Raw genomic sequence first — 14,663 nt, forward strand, 5'->3', positions numbered from 1 at the left:
AAAGCTCTATTTTTGTCTCAACTCCACTCGCCGTGTATGGAGGAAGAAGAAGGATGAGTACAACCCCAAGAACACCATCCCAACCATGAAGCATGGAGGTGGAAACATCATTCTTTGGGGATGCTTTTCTGCAAAGGGGACAGGACGACTGCACCGTATTGAGGGGAGGATGGATGGGGCCATGTATCGCGAGATCTTGGCCAACAACCTCCTACCCTTAGTAAGAGCATTGAAGATGGGTCGTGGCTGGGTCTTCCAGCATGACAGCGACCCGAAACACACAGCCAGGGCAACTAAGGAGTGGCTCCGTAAGAAGCATCTCAAGGTCCTGGAATGGCCTAGCCAGTCTCCAGACCTGAACCCAATAGAAAATCTTTGGAGGGAGCTGAAAGTCCGTATTGCCCAGTGACAGCCCCGAAACCTGAAGGATCTGGAGAAGGTCTGTATGGAGGATTGGGCCAAAATCCCTGCTGCAGTGTGTGCCAACCTGGTCAAGAACTACATGGAACACATGATCTCTGTAATTGCAAACAAAGGTTTCTGTACCAAATATTAAGTTCTGCTTTTCTGATGTATCAAATACTTATGTCGTGCAATAAAATGAATTACTTAAAAATCATACAATGTTATTTTCTGGATTTTTGTTATAGATTCCGTCTCTCACAGTTGAAGTGTACCTATGATAAAAATTACAGACCTCTACATGCTTTGTAAGTAGGAAAACCTGCTAAATCGGCAGTGTATGCAATACTTGTTCTCCCCACTGTACTTAGGGAGTTTAAAGGTCTCTCCTTGACCTTTAAAATCATGACACCATGTCACAGTCTATCTGTCTCAAGTGTTATTAACTAGCTTTCAAGGGCATCCCTGACCATAAACTCAGCTAAGGAACAGAATGGTACGTGACACAGCACATGTCACGACGACAGCCTCGTAATGGTGTAGGGCTCTATTTTCGGCTGCAGTTAACCCAGCGCGATTCTCAAATGCACAATATTTTGCCATTTCAAGCTCTTAAAGCAGGCACTCTGCTCTTTTCAAAGCATTGCGCCAGGGTCGGTAATTTACCTGTTTTATATCAGCTCGTTTACGCTGAGGTGATATTAGAGACAGACCAAAAACTGGTTTTAGCAGTAGGGCTGTTGTCTATGGCATGGATTTAGCCTGTGGAGGCACCCGGTATCCTAATCAATAGAATAGCATATCGCCAATGGTATATTAAAATATCACTTTTGGCAGCAGTTTTTCGATAATATTTATGTCCAGCTCCTGTAAAAAAAAACTTTAGACACGTGCGATGCCCATTGAATGAAATATGTCAGTAAGCCTATTTAGAAACATCAAGTTATGTGTAGGAAGCCTATTTAGAAACATCAAGTAGTTAAGTCTGCTTGATTCTCGTTTATCATTTTGTTGACAAATGAATCTTCCACTGTCCTCTGCTGATGTCAAATCGCAGGATTTCTGAATGTTGTCCGTGTTGCTGAATCCGCTATTGTGTTAATATTAGCATAGTTTGGTAACCCCGACCCGAGGTGGTTACATTGTGGGAGGCAACCCACCCCGCGGCCTATAGGGAGGCTAATATTTGACTGTTTGTTTAACTGTAAAATTCTTCACATGGCAAAGTCACCATACAGGCCATATCACTGCGAAGGTAGGCTAATCTTATTATAACATTTGGTAGTCAATGTCTCTTGTTCGGATATGCAATGCAATTTGGGCTATAGGCTACCGAAATTTGAATGCAACATTCCCACGTTGAAGGATATTACCTTTTTTAAAAAGCATATGAAAATGTGGATACATAAACATGTGTTATAACTATGACTATTATAGGGTTACTACTGTATATTATTTATATTCTATGCTATTTAATAAACTACTAGCGCTATCTTTCACGGATAGGACGAACATCCATTTTCTCCCGCCGGAGTTTATGACAACGGAACACCAAACACCGTAAATACACAACTTAAAGCAACCACAAAAGGCTTTGGAGCAGTTTTTCATTGGCCAGTGAGTGGTCAAGCCCTCATAACACCTACAACATGCGCCCATAATTCCCACTGTCAAAATATAAAAAATATTTCTGACACACACACAACTTGAGTGCGCTTAGATTTATGTCAGAGGTTAGTTTGTCAAAATAGATCCCATCGTGTACAATGATGTCATCCACTGCAGTGTATTATTATCTAACCAAAAAAAAAACATTCATTAACCAAGCATTTGCTCTCTCTTTCTTATTGACACCATGCCATCCAACTATCTCCACTTGTAACTAATGATGTCACTTCCTTTATAAGTATTCACATAACTTCACATAACAATATTACACGTTATTATACATAAGTATAATTGGAAAAAGTTATCCTTTTGGTGCTTGTAATATAATCACTTTAAGATCAACAAACAAGTTAAATCGTCAAATATCCTATCATTGCATGTAGCAGAGCTAGAGCATATCATGAGTAAGGAGGTCAGGACATCAGATACAATGTTCAGGGTGGTAATCCCAACCCTATCATACCCTCTACGTTACACATTAACCTGACATCATTACATCGTGGTGGTAGTTAGCTCCTGAAACAGGGACATGTACTGTACATGAGAAGGATTTCCTTTTGAATGCCTTTGTTCAATGACGTCTCAAATGTTGACGGTTTTTCTGTACACATGAAACAATGCAAAGTGATGCAATACAGAGGAATATATCTTGGTTTCAGCTATGCTTTAATTTGTCTTCCTCTCTGAATTATCAGGAGACAAACCCTTGGGTACAATAATGCAATGTTTATATTATACGCATGGAGGATTCCTTCAATCCATTGTAACGGTCCAAGTAATATGTATTATCTGTTGGTACACTATCAACATATTGTATGCATGCGGTGTGGAAAGTGCAAGGTTTACAAAGTTGCTGTGCTGTGCATGCAAAACACCATACTGCTTTATTGCAAGAGAATATTGATGGTCAAATAATCATCCTACTGCTTTACCGTCAACATAGTACGTGTTATGAATTGAGTTATAATTTAACATGGGGCCTTTTAGCATTAGTGGAAAAATCCAAGTAAAACTTGGGACTCAATCAGACCGGACATTGAATTGCATCGTTTTTTTCTCCACCAAAGACTACAAGTCTTGTTTTGAATATTGTAAACATTTACCTGTATGGTGTGGGGGGGGGGGGGCTAATGTGGAAAAGCATGTTCATGCTACTGCAATGTGAGCTTGATTGAATTGAGCCCATTGTCAGATATTCACTGAACTAAGATCCATTGTTACAAGTGAATAGAACGAACAGGCACACACAATGGAATACTCCATCTTTATTTATGTCTCTCATCAACCAGGAGTCAAAATGTTCGTATCTGAATTAACAGCAGCTTAAACATTTGCCACCTATGGGCTATGGCGCACTTGATTTCCTGTGCTGCAATTCACAGCTGCCGAAGATGATAAGGTAACCTAAACCAAGCCTCTAGGTGTCTTTAACGTTCTCCGTTGTCTGTGACCCAGCCATCTGCTCACCTACAGCAGATGAAAATGCTTCTACATGGATCCCTCCAGTGAGTTATATCACACAAGAATGGAGCCTGGGCCACGCAGGGAATTCATGCACTGTCCTAGACTGTGATTAAATTAAATGAGCTTTCTGCATAGCAAGTGGTATTTCAATTTCGTCTCCTCCTCCTCACCTCCTCTCCTTAAGATTGCTTAGCTTCTCATTTTCCAGACACATTTCCTGTAAATCCAAAATAAATCTCAGGGCTCTCCCCCCGGTCCTGCCCATTTTATCCAATTTGCACATCTGAGAGCTGTGTTTGCTTAAAGACAGTAAAGTCTCCTTGGTGAGGGGAAAAACGACCAATGTGCAAGTTTGACAGTGACTATGTTAAAGGTCACATCCCAGAATAACAGCCCATGAAATGTAATGAAGCAACAATGGGCATGCCTTTCTTTTGCAATTTCACTCCCTTTTGGGATAATTTACTGACTGCAGAGTTATTTCTCTAAATGACTTCAGCATGTCACACATTATTCACTGCTGTAGAAACGTGGATAGTACTGAGAATAGGATCTGAACTTACATGATGCTTGCCAACCCAACATGCTATATACCACTTTGCCAAAAGTCCAGACACATAAACTCCTATTTTGTGTATGGCATTTACGACGATACTGTGCACATGTGCTTTACACTTTGCTTGATTCATTGCTTTTTATTTCGGAGTTTCTTGCTTCCGTTGTGGACATGCTGGGCAATCACTCCTACATCCTAATCAGCAGGAGCGAAGACAAATGACATTCTGATCTCTCAGCTGTATGTCACGAATTCATGTACCCGTTCAAAATGCTGAAGTTCTGTTCCGACTATTTCAGTGGCTGTGACTGAATAATATGCAGCTCAAGCTTTCAATAAACAGGCAATGACAGCCATAACGGCCGATTGAGATTGAGAGGGAACAGAATGCGACCTGCAGATGTTCCTTTGACTTCCTTTCACACTGCACTGGAGAACCACTGTTGGCTGTAAGAGAGATCTTTCGAAATAGGCATCGACTCAATACTACTGTAAAATAGTCATTGCCACCATTCTAGCTGCACTAGGGACAGTTTTAAGATGCAGCGACGGATGGACGAAGCATACATACAATGGATACACAGTCATTTTTTCTTAATAAACATGAACAAATCCTTAATTTCACATTTGTCACTTGACGTTGTTAATTTGTTTGCATTATCACCGGACTGAATCAGGATAACCAAGATAAATGATGGGGTTTTGAGGTTAAAATACAGACAATGAAAACGAATGACGAAGAATTCAAAATCACCTTAATCAGAATGGTTTGTGTTTCCTCTCCTTCGTGACAGGATAAAAGATGATGGCAATCAACAACAACAGAAATCATCTAATTGAATGATGCAAGCTTCCTTTCATAGAATAATCGTAACAACTTAATACATCCCCGGTTCTTCTTTTCTATTTCCTTTTGTTCCAGCTGCCAATGTGGATTTTCACTCCCTTTGTAGGCCTTGCTTGAAATAGGCTTATCTCTGGAGAGGCCTCTTCACTTGACAATAGTCGTTTTCATGTCACTCACAAAAAAAATGAAGTTGGCATAAGAACAAAAGCGACAAATAAAATATGTACGTCTCAAGGTTCTCGTTAAAAAAAAGTATAGAACAAGACTCAATGAAATAAAACACGCACAAATGTTTTCAGCGGCTGAGTTTTTTTTCTTCGGCTGAGGATACTGTGAACCACAGTGCAAGCTTTGGTCAAGCTTTGGTTAAGAATAATTAAGTTGCTTGAATAGAAGGGACTTAAAAGAAAGAGTGTCTCTTTGGTGTATTGATATGCTGCTCTTTTTAGTGTTTGAACGTCTTAAAAGAGCAATACCCCGAAAGACTGTCCGAAAATGTATTCTGGAGTCCTGCTGATGTTCTTTGTCATTGCTGAATATATCGTGACTAACAAACCCAAGAGTGGATTAGGCACATAGGATTAAACCATTTGCCGCCTTGAGTTTATATTACTACTTATAGTTTCTACTCTTCGAAACATGCATATAATATAACTACATATTCAGGCTGCTTTTTGTTTGTTATGGAATGGAACCCTGAAGAGACATGTAGCGGTGGCCGTGCACCCAATGGCGAAAGTCCTCTGATCATAGAAGATCTGTTGGGTTGGACAAATGCACATGAAATTAGGCATGAAAGCTTGTCATTATGCCCAGTATTTTGGGCTTGAGATGCACTTCAAGCAGTCAAAACAATTGATGTGCTCTGCCTTGGCAAACAAGGAGGCCCGTGACAGTAGTGAGATCATCTGGGAAAGAAAAAAAACGGAAACGGTTTCGAAATGACAAAGAAATGGACCGATAAACAATGCAAAAGCAGCCATCGCTCTCAAAGGTTCAACGCTGTGCAGACAGCATAACTACCACTTCCATTTGAATTTACCTTGTTACGCGATGCTTGTTTTTGTTCTGCTGAAATGCCGACGGCTCCGATTGTCTTGCTGTGGATCACGTCCCGCGCTGCGCAGTCTGCGGTATGCAGAGCCGCCATCTTTAATCACAACTGAGTTCATCTGTCGATGGTTCTTTCCTTTCTCCCCTCTCTTACTCTGTTCTTGTCTCTCCGTCCCGGCCCCCTCTGCGATTGTTGTGGGGGTTCTTCTTTTCTGACTGACATCAAACCGCCATATCGACAGGCTCATGTGCCGCCTGGTAGGGGGGCAGCTCAAAACAAGCAGCATTGGCCGCTCTCCTTTACCTCGCCGCACATTCACTGACCACATTTCTAGTTTTTCTCCAAAAAAATAGCGATTCCAAACAATAATTAATCTCAGCACTGCGGCCTTTGATGTGTGGAAGGCCGAATTCAAAGCTCCTCAATAGAGTCTATTGAACACATCTTTCTGTCAGATGTTCCGAGTAATGAGATTTAGAGGACTTTGATTGATCTAGGCCAATTTGTTGTCACCCGTACTGTCTCAGTCACATATTTTACGGATAACAAAGGTATTAGAGACACAAACACTTGATCCAACCAATCCGACTTTGTTGTTCTTCCGTTCTTCCGATGTACAAAAATCGAGAGCAAAAAAACATATCGTAAGTAAACAAGGGCTCAGCTGGAGTTCTATGATCGCGCCATTTGAAACCAAAACAATTCTGAGAGGCCTTTGACTACGTTTTTGTTGCTTTCATCCCGACGATGCTCTTCATCCATTCTGACACCCCACTGACATGACTCGTTTCCCCCTTTTATGGTCGGAGACTCGATTTTAAGGCTAATCTTGTTTACTGTCACAGTTCTTTGTTTGTTCCGTAAAGTACTTTTTTTTCGTGCAATAACCAGTTAAGACTCAAAATGGTCGATGCTCTCACCTGGCTCTCCTGCTGAGTGTGTCGTCGGTTCTGATTTCTCTGGTCCGCCATGACTGGGCGCAGTCGCCTGCTTGCCACTCTAGATTACTTTCTTATACTCATGAACCTGTTTCTGTTTCTTACTAGTGGATTGCTGAAAGATGTGCATCTTTACTTCATGTTGCAGCTTCTTCACTGCAACCCCATTGGAGGATGCGAGGACCAGATGATAGTCTGCAGAATCCTATTGTAACTATAGCAACAGACCCCGCAGGCATGAGTGACTTGCTCCTAATTGCTGGGTAAACATTAGAAATAGCCCACTTACTCTTAGCGGATATGACCACAGTTTGTGACAAGACTTAGGGGTGACAATTACAAAAATGAAAGTGGCTTTGAACAAACAAAGCTGTACGGAGTCCTCTTCCGCAATCCAGTCTGGTTTTATCCAGTCTGGTTAAAAAAATAAACTCTCTAGCCATGGAGAGTGGTGGAAATAGCTGTGCTTTGTTATAAAAACCTGAAGTTTGGTTCTTTTTAGATCAAAGCTAGCATGTGTTTAATGGATAGTGAAGATTGCGAAATGCCACAAAACACACAACAGCCACTGAGAAGAGGTATAAGCAGACGAGAGTAGTGAAAAGAACATTGGGGAAAAGGGGGAGAGATGATTATTGCCTTTGTTGTATAGCGTTATCAGCTGCTTACCTTTCATATGAATTTCACACTTGCTTGTCTTGTAGCAGCCAGGGTCAGATTTAGCAAACCCTTCCCACAATGACCGATTGTCCATTCACACTACCCCAACGAACATCCATGGTGTCGCCTGCCACTTGCATTTGCCTTGATTGCGCCACAGTAACACAAATTTCACTTTCAGATTTTCGCTTGATTTCAGTGGTTCTCTTTTCGCTTCTTCGGGCACATTGGCCAGCATCTGTAATAGAAACAAGAGAAGCTACAACACTCCAAGACATGTAACTCTTAAAAAGAAGAGAGCATCACAGGACAAACAGCTGGCCAGTGGTATCAAGGAGAGCCAGGATTAATATTCGGGAGGGGGGAAATGTTGGAGCAGTCAAGTCCTGGCTTGGGGAGAAAGATTTTATTTACCTCGCTCTTCATCGAAGATGAGTTGTAAGTTGTCATGGACACAAGGATTTTGTCTTATTTTTTTCTCATCCTGCAGATTCTCTCTGACGCTCCCCCAGGGCAACGCAAACCTACAGAGAGGAAAATTGATCGAAAGTTTCGCCTGGCATTTTTTTGTATTTTTACCTGAACAGATGCATTAGAGAAGAAAATAAATCTAGAGCCAAAGTACAGTCTACAAACCTTTCCTTTGGTGAAAGTGACCATTATAGTACATGCACATTTTTACAAAATAGTCTGTGTGTGCATGGGTGTTTTAGGAACATATTGTCCTCTCTATATTGTGTTCGATTTTGTTCGTATTGCCACCTTCCAGCATTCCCTGCACATTCTCTGACTATGACGCCCTCACTACATCAGAGAGACTCGTCAAACAGATCCACTACGGCAAAAATTCAAAGCAAACATTACCCCGCCATGTACACAAATGAAGACATCGACATTGTCTGACCACAGAGACAAACACTCAAAGACCCCCTTTTTTGCCAAAATAAACTACAAGTGCTAAGACCTCTGGCCACACAAGTGTTTTATATTGTACTCTGTGCGTGTATCAGGTAATATTCCATAGTGGTGGATTTCTCATTTGAAGCCGACTGTCTTTTCATGGACACACTCACTCCCATATTTCCACTCATGAACAGAAAAACAAGCGCTGCTTATAAAAGAGAAGTTTGGCCAGTGTGTCTATAACAAGGAGCAATGCATTATTAAAAAGATAGCTACATTAAATAGTTGTCTTATTCTCGGAGGGAGAAAGTGAGTTTCTTGGTGTTTCACCACATGAATAGAAATGCCTCATAATGATGTAATTTCAGGCTAAGAAATAGCTCTCAGGGTTTACAACTGAATTGATTTACGATTCTGTTTACGGATTTGCGGGAGTTGTTCTGAGCACAAAATCAATGCTGTATGACATTACAAACTCCATACTATTTTAGTTTCAGGGATACAAGTTCTTTTCATAAAGATTCAAACACGGGAGCAGACACCAATTGTTTCAGTCTCATTTCAAATGTTCTCTTTCATTCTCCATGCCTCAGATACCTGTTCTTTACTATAAAGCCTAGATGTTCTGCGGCCTTTGTTCTTCATCCATAATGTGCAGTAAAGCCTAGTTAAAGTCACTGAACAAAATCCTATCAACAGAAGTGCCTAGATGGATATGTCTGGTAATGACTGCTAGGATGAATGTCCTCATGTGTGGATCAGGATGTCCAAGGCCAAAGCCTCATTTTCTGTACCAACTGAGCTCTGGACAGAACCTTGAGCTCTGGCTACTGGAGAGTGTGATATATTATGGATGTTATAGGCAGGTGCATGTGCTTGGCATTTATAATACAGGCCTGGCAGAGCAGAAAAGTAAGAATAACCCAACTTGTGTTGCTGTGTTTGTTGATTCTAGCTACTGGGCACACACTGGTTGAATCGTTGTTTCCGTGTCATTTCAATTAAATTACGTTGAACCCACATGGAATAGATGTTGACTGAGGGCCCTGTGTGGCTCAGTTGGTAAGGGCACAGCGATTGTAAGGCCTGGGTTGTGGGTTTGATTCCCATAGGGGACCAGTACAAAAATGTGTGCAGTCACTCTGGATAAGAATGACTCAAATGTATTGACGTCTGTGGGTAGTCACTACTGAATACAGTAATATCCATCCTCGTGACTTTCTTATACGGAATTTGCTTAGTGAGCTAAATCAAATCAAATCAAATCAAATCAAATTTATTTATATAGCCCTTCGTACATCAGCTGATATCTCAAAGTGCTGTACAGAAACCCAGCCTAAAACCCCAAACAGCAAACAATGCAGGTGTAAAAGCACGGTGGCTAGGAAAAACTCCCTAGAAAGGCCAAAACCTAGGAAGAAACCTAGAGAGGAACCGGGCTATGTGGGGTGGCCAGTCCTCTTCTGGCTGTGCCGGGTAGAGATTATAACAGAACATGACCAAGATGTTCAAATGTTCATAAATGACCAGCATGGTCGAATAATAATAAGGCAGAACAGTTGAAACTGGAGCAGCAGCACAGTCAGGTGGACTGGGGACAGCAAGGAGCCTTCATGTCAGGTAGTCCTGGGGCACGGTCCTAGGGCTCAGGTCAGTTGAAACTGGAGCAGGAGCATGGCCAGGTGGACTGGGGACAGCAAGGAGTCCTCATGTCAGGTAGTCCTGGGACATGGTCCTAGGGCTCAGGTCCTCCGAGAGAGAGAAAGAAAGAGAGAAGGAGAGAATTAGAGAACGCACACTTAGATTCACACAGGACACCGAATAGGACAGGAGAAGTACTCCAGATATAACAAACTGACCCTAGCCCCCGACACATAAACTACTGCAGCATAAATACTGGAGGCTGAGACAGGAGGGGTCAGGAGACACTGTGGCCCCATCCGAGGACACCCCGGACAGGGCCAAACAGGAAGGATATAACCCCACCCACTTTGCCAAAGCACATCCCCCACACCACTAGAGGATATCTTCAACCACCAACTTACCATCCTGAGACAAGGCCGAGTATAGCCCACAGAGATCTCCGCCACGGTACAACCCAAGGGGGGCAGCCCAGACAGGCCGACCACAACAGTGAATCAACCCACCCAGGTGACGCACCCCTCCCCAGGGACGGCACAGAGAGAGCCCCAGCAAGCCAGTGACTCAGCCCCGTAACAGGGTTAGAGGCAGAGAATCCCAGTGGAAAGAGGGGAACCGGCCAGGCAGAGACAGCAAGGGCGGTTCGTTGCTCCAGAGCCTTTCCGTTCACCTTCCCACTCCTGGGCCAGACTACACTCAATCATATGACCCACTGAAGAGATGAGTCTTCAGTAAAGACTTAAAGGTTGAGACCGAGTTTGCGTCTCTGACATGGGTAGGCAGACCGTTCCATAAAAATGGAGCTCTATAGGAGAAAGCCCTGCCTCCAGCTGTTTGCTTAGAAATTCTAGGGACAATTAGGAGGCCTGCGTCTTGTGACCGTAGCGTACGTGTAGGTATGTACGGCAGGACCAAATCAGAGAGGTAGGTAGGAGCAAGCCCATGTAATGCTTTGTAGGTTAGCAGTAAAACCTTGAAATCAGCCCTTGCTTTGACAGGAAGCCAGTGTAGAGAGGCTAGCACTGGAGTAATATGATCAAATTTTTTGGTTCTAGTCAGGATTCTAGCAGCCGTATTTAGCACTAACTGAAGTTTATTTAGTGCTTTATCCGGGTAGCCGGAAAATAGAGCATTGCAGTAGTCTAACCTAGAAGTGACAAAAGCATGGATTAATTTTTCTGCATCATTTTTGGACAGAAAGTTTCTGATTTTTGCAATGTTACGTAGATGGAAAAAAGCTGTCCTCGAAATGGTCTTGATATGTTCTTCAAAAGAGAGATCAGGGTCAGAGTAACGCCGAGGTCCTTCACAGTTTTATTTGAGACGACTGTACAACCATTAAGATTAATTGTCAGATTCAACAGAAGATCTCTTTGTTTCTTGGGACCTAGAACAAGCATCTCTGTTTTGTCCGAGTTTAATAGTAGAACGTTTGCAGCCATCCACTTCCTTATGTCTGAAACACATGCTTCTAGCGAGGGCAATTTTGGGGCTTCACCATGTTTCATTGAAATGTACAGCTGTGTGTCATCCGCATAGCAGTGAAAGTTTACATTATGTTTTCGAATAACATCCCCAAGAGGTAAAATATATAGTGAAAACAATAGTGGTCCTAAAACAGAACCTTGAGGAACACCGAAATGTACAGTTGATTTGTCAGAGGACAAACCATTCACAGAGACAAACTGATATCTTTCCGACAGATAAGATCTAAACCAGGCCAGAACTTGTCCGTGTAGACCAATTTGGGTTTCCAATCTCTCAAAAGAATGTGGTGATCGATGGTATCAAAAGCAGCACTAAGGTCTAGGAGCACGAGGACAGATGCAGAGCCTCGGTCCGATGCCATTAAAATGTCATTTACCACCTTCACAAGTGCCGTCTCAGTGCTATGATGGGGTCTAAAACCAGACTGAAGCATTTCGTATACATTGTTTGTCTTCAGGAAGGCAGTGAGTTGCTGCGCAACAGCCTTCTCTAAAATCTTTGAGAGGAATGGAAGATTCGATATAGGCCGATAGTTTTTTATATTTTCTGGGTCAAGGTTTGGCTTTTTCAAGAGAGGCTTTATTACTGCCACTTTTAGTGAGTTTGGTACACATCCAGTGGATAGAGAGCCGTTTATTATGTTCAACATAGAAGGGCCAAGCACAGGAAGCAGCTCTTTCAGTAGTTTAGTTGGAATAGGGTCCAGTATACAGCTTGAAGGTTTAGAGGCCATGATTATTTTCATCATTGTGTCAAGAGATATAGTACTAAAACACTTGAGCGTCTCTCTTGATCCTAGGTCCTGGCAGAGTTGTGCAGACTCAGCTACATATTTGTTACCAATTTTAATTGTTTTAACAATAGTTTTTTTTAGCTCAAGGAGCATCATTTAGGCCTCATAGAAATGCTTTGGGTTGTGGTTGATGAATATTGTAATCCACAAATTCCATAACTTTCCACGCTTCACTGTATACCCTGTATTTATGGATTTCGTCATTCTTGTGAACCAACAAATAATCTCCTACTATTGGTGTTGTTTTCACCTCATTTCACTAACTGGGCAGCCCTGCACCTATCAGCATCCCCAGACTACAGAACATGGAACCCTGAGATAAACCGCACACAATGAAATTCCACCAATGATCGACAGAGGACAAAGTAGCGGCCAGCAGCTGCAGTCACTTTTAAATCTCAACCTACAATTCAGTCACAAACAAAACAATGAGCACGGAAAAAAACAATAGACACCCTCCACAACTAATCTTGACTGACACATTCTGTATGTCAAAGACACTACGGCAGGAGCAGAGCTCATTCAAACCATTTGTGTCCTGAACATTGCATCATGACATATTGCATTTCCATTGGCTTTCTCAAATCACTCTGCTCATGCTACTTCCGAAACAATTACAACTATTTGGGACTTCATTAGCTGTGATGGCTGTTCCATTTATGTTGGCCGTGCCTGTGCCGTGATGTAGCAAGCAAAGACAAACTGAACACAACTCATCTTTTTCATTGAGTGCTTTTAGATTTACATTTTTGATTTAAATTTGAAAATGTTTGTTTTAAATATGGCTCAGTATAGTCACTTGCTATACTTACAAAGCATAAAAGGTAACACTAGTTTAATAAAGACATTGTTAGCACCAGCAAACCTCAAGAATAGTTTAACATAAAACAGAGCAAGCTTTTGTTCGTCTCTGGGTACTGATTATTAGGGATAAGCAGGTCAAGGTTTCATCCACAACATCTGTTGGTTTTCAACACTGACTCACTCCCAATGGTAATGAGTCTTGTTCATTTTGGAAAGCCTTTGAAACAACCCCTAGGATATCTGATCAAATGAAAGCCCCAAGGCAAGCATTTCTCTCTGAGGTTTTGGGGAAGAAGAAGATAGTGAGAGCTCCACCAGACTCATGCATATTGTATCACAAAATGTAGAGGCAATACAAATGTACTGACTATCCATATCAATACCGTAGAGCAGTTCAACTCCAGTTTCCTTTTCTTGTACTTCTATAACCATACACCCTCAGTAACAATGTAACACCCCCCTAGAAAAGGCAATTCCATTTGAATGTTAGTCCTTCTGTTCCCAGTTTTCTGCAATTAACAGTCTGAAAAAAAGGACACATCTCAGGCTTACATTTCCTGTCTCATGACTCTCCTCTCTCCCCTCCCCCATCACTAGCAGTCTGTCTCCTTTCTCTCTCTCTTTCTTTCTCTCTCCTCTCTCCTCTCTCCCAAAGGTGTTGGTTTATTCCCCCCTCCAGGCTGTAGGACTGAAGCCCACTCCCGCTGTCAAAGAAACCACCGACAGAGACCAATAAAGGACCCAGTACAACTGGTGTAACTCTGCTGACCAAACCATCGGTGCCTCTAAGAACACATCGGAAACAGCATAGAACACACACTGCCGTTAACAAATCATTTCCCCCCCCCCACACAGATCCCGTTAACAAAACATTTTTTTCGTCACAGATTATATTGCATTTCTGCTTTGGCGTCTTGTCGTTTCTGCATTCCTGTTTAGGAATAATAATTTTGAGCACAGTTTGGATGGACGAAAATTACAGACGTGTTAACGTTGGGCCAGTAACCCGGAAGGTCGCTGGTTTGAATACCTGAGCCGACGGGGGGAAACATCTGTCAATGTGCCCTTGAACAAGACATTCAAGGGCGCCGTAATACTATGGCTGACCTTGTAAAACAACATATTTCACTGCACCTAAAAAATATATTAATGGTTGGCCATTCGCAATTACATTCATTTTACATTACTAGCTTGGTCATTCTTAAAATGTTGTGACAATGTCTGCAACAATGAAAACCTCACATTTTTGAAGGGTCATTTAAATGTAAAAAGCTGTTTGAATAATAATTGTAATTGTTCTGTATATTGCATAAATTGTGTGTGTGCGTGTGTGTACTAGCCAGTCTTGTGAAGTTTTGAAAGACAGTGCAGTGTAATAGCCTCCCCCTGTGGTTCATGCAAAACATTTTATTTTTCTCATTGTTTTTTTTATTACTCACACAAAA

The sequence above is a fragment of the Oncorhynchus keta genome, chromosome 5 (assembly GCF_023373465.1).
Source record: "Oncorhynchus keta strain PuntledgeMale-10-30-2019 chromosome 5, Oket_V2, whole genome shotgun sequence".
NCBI classification, from domain to species: Eukaryota; Metazoa; Chordata; class Actinopteri; order Salmoniformes; family Salmonidae; genus Oncorhynchus; species Oncorhynchus keta.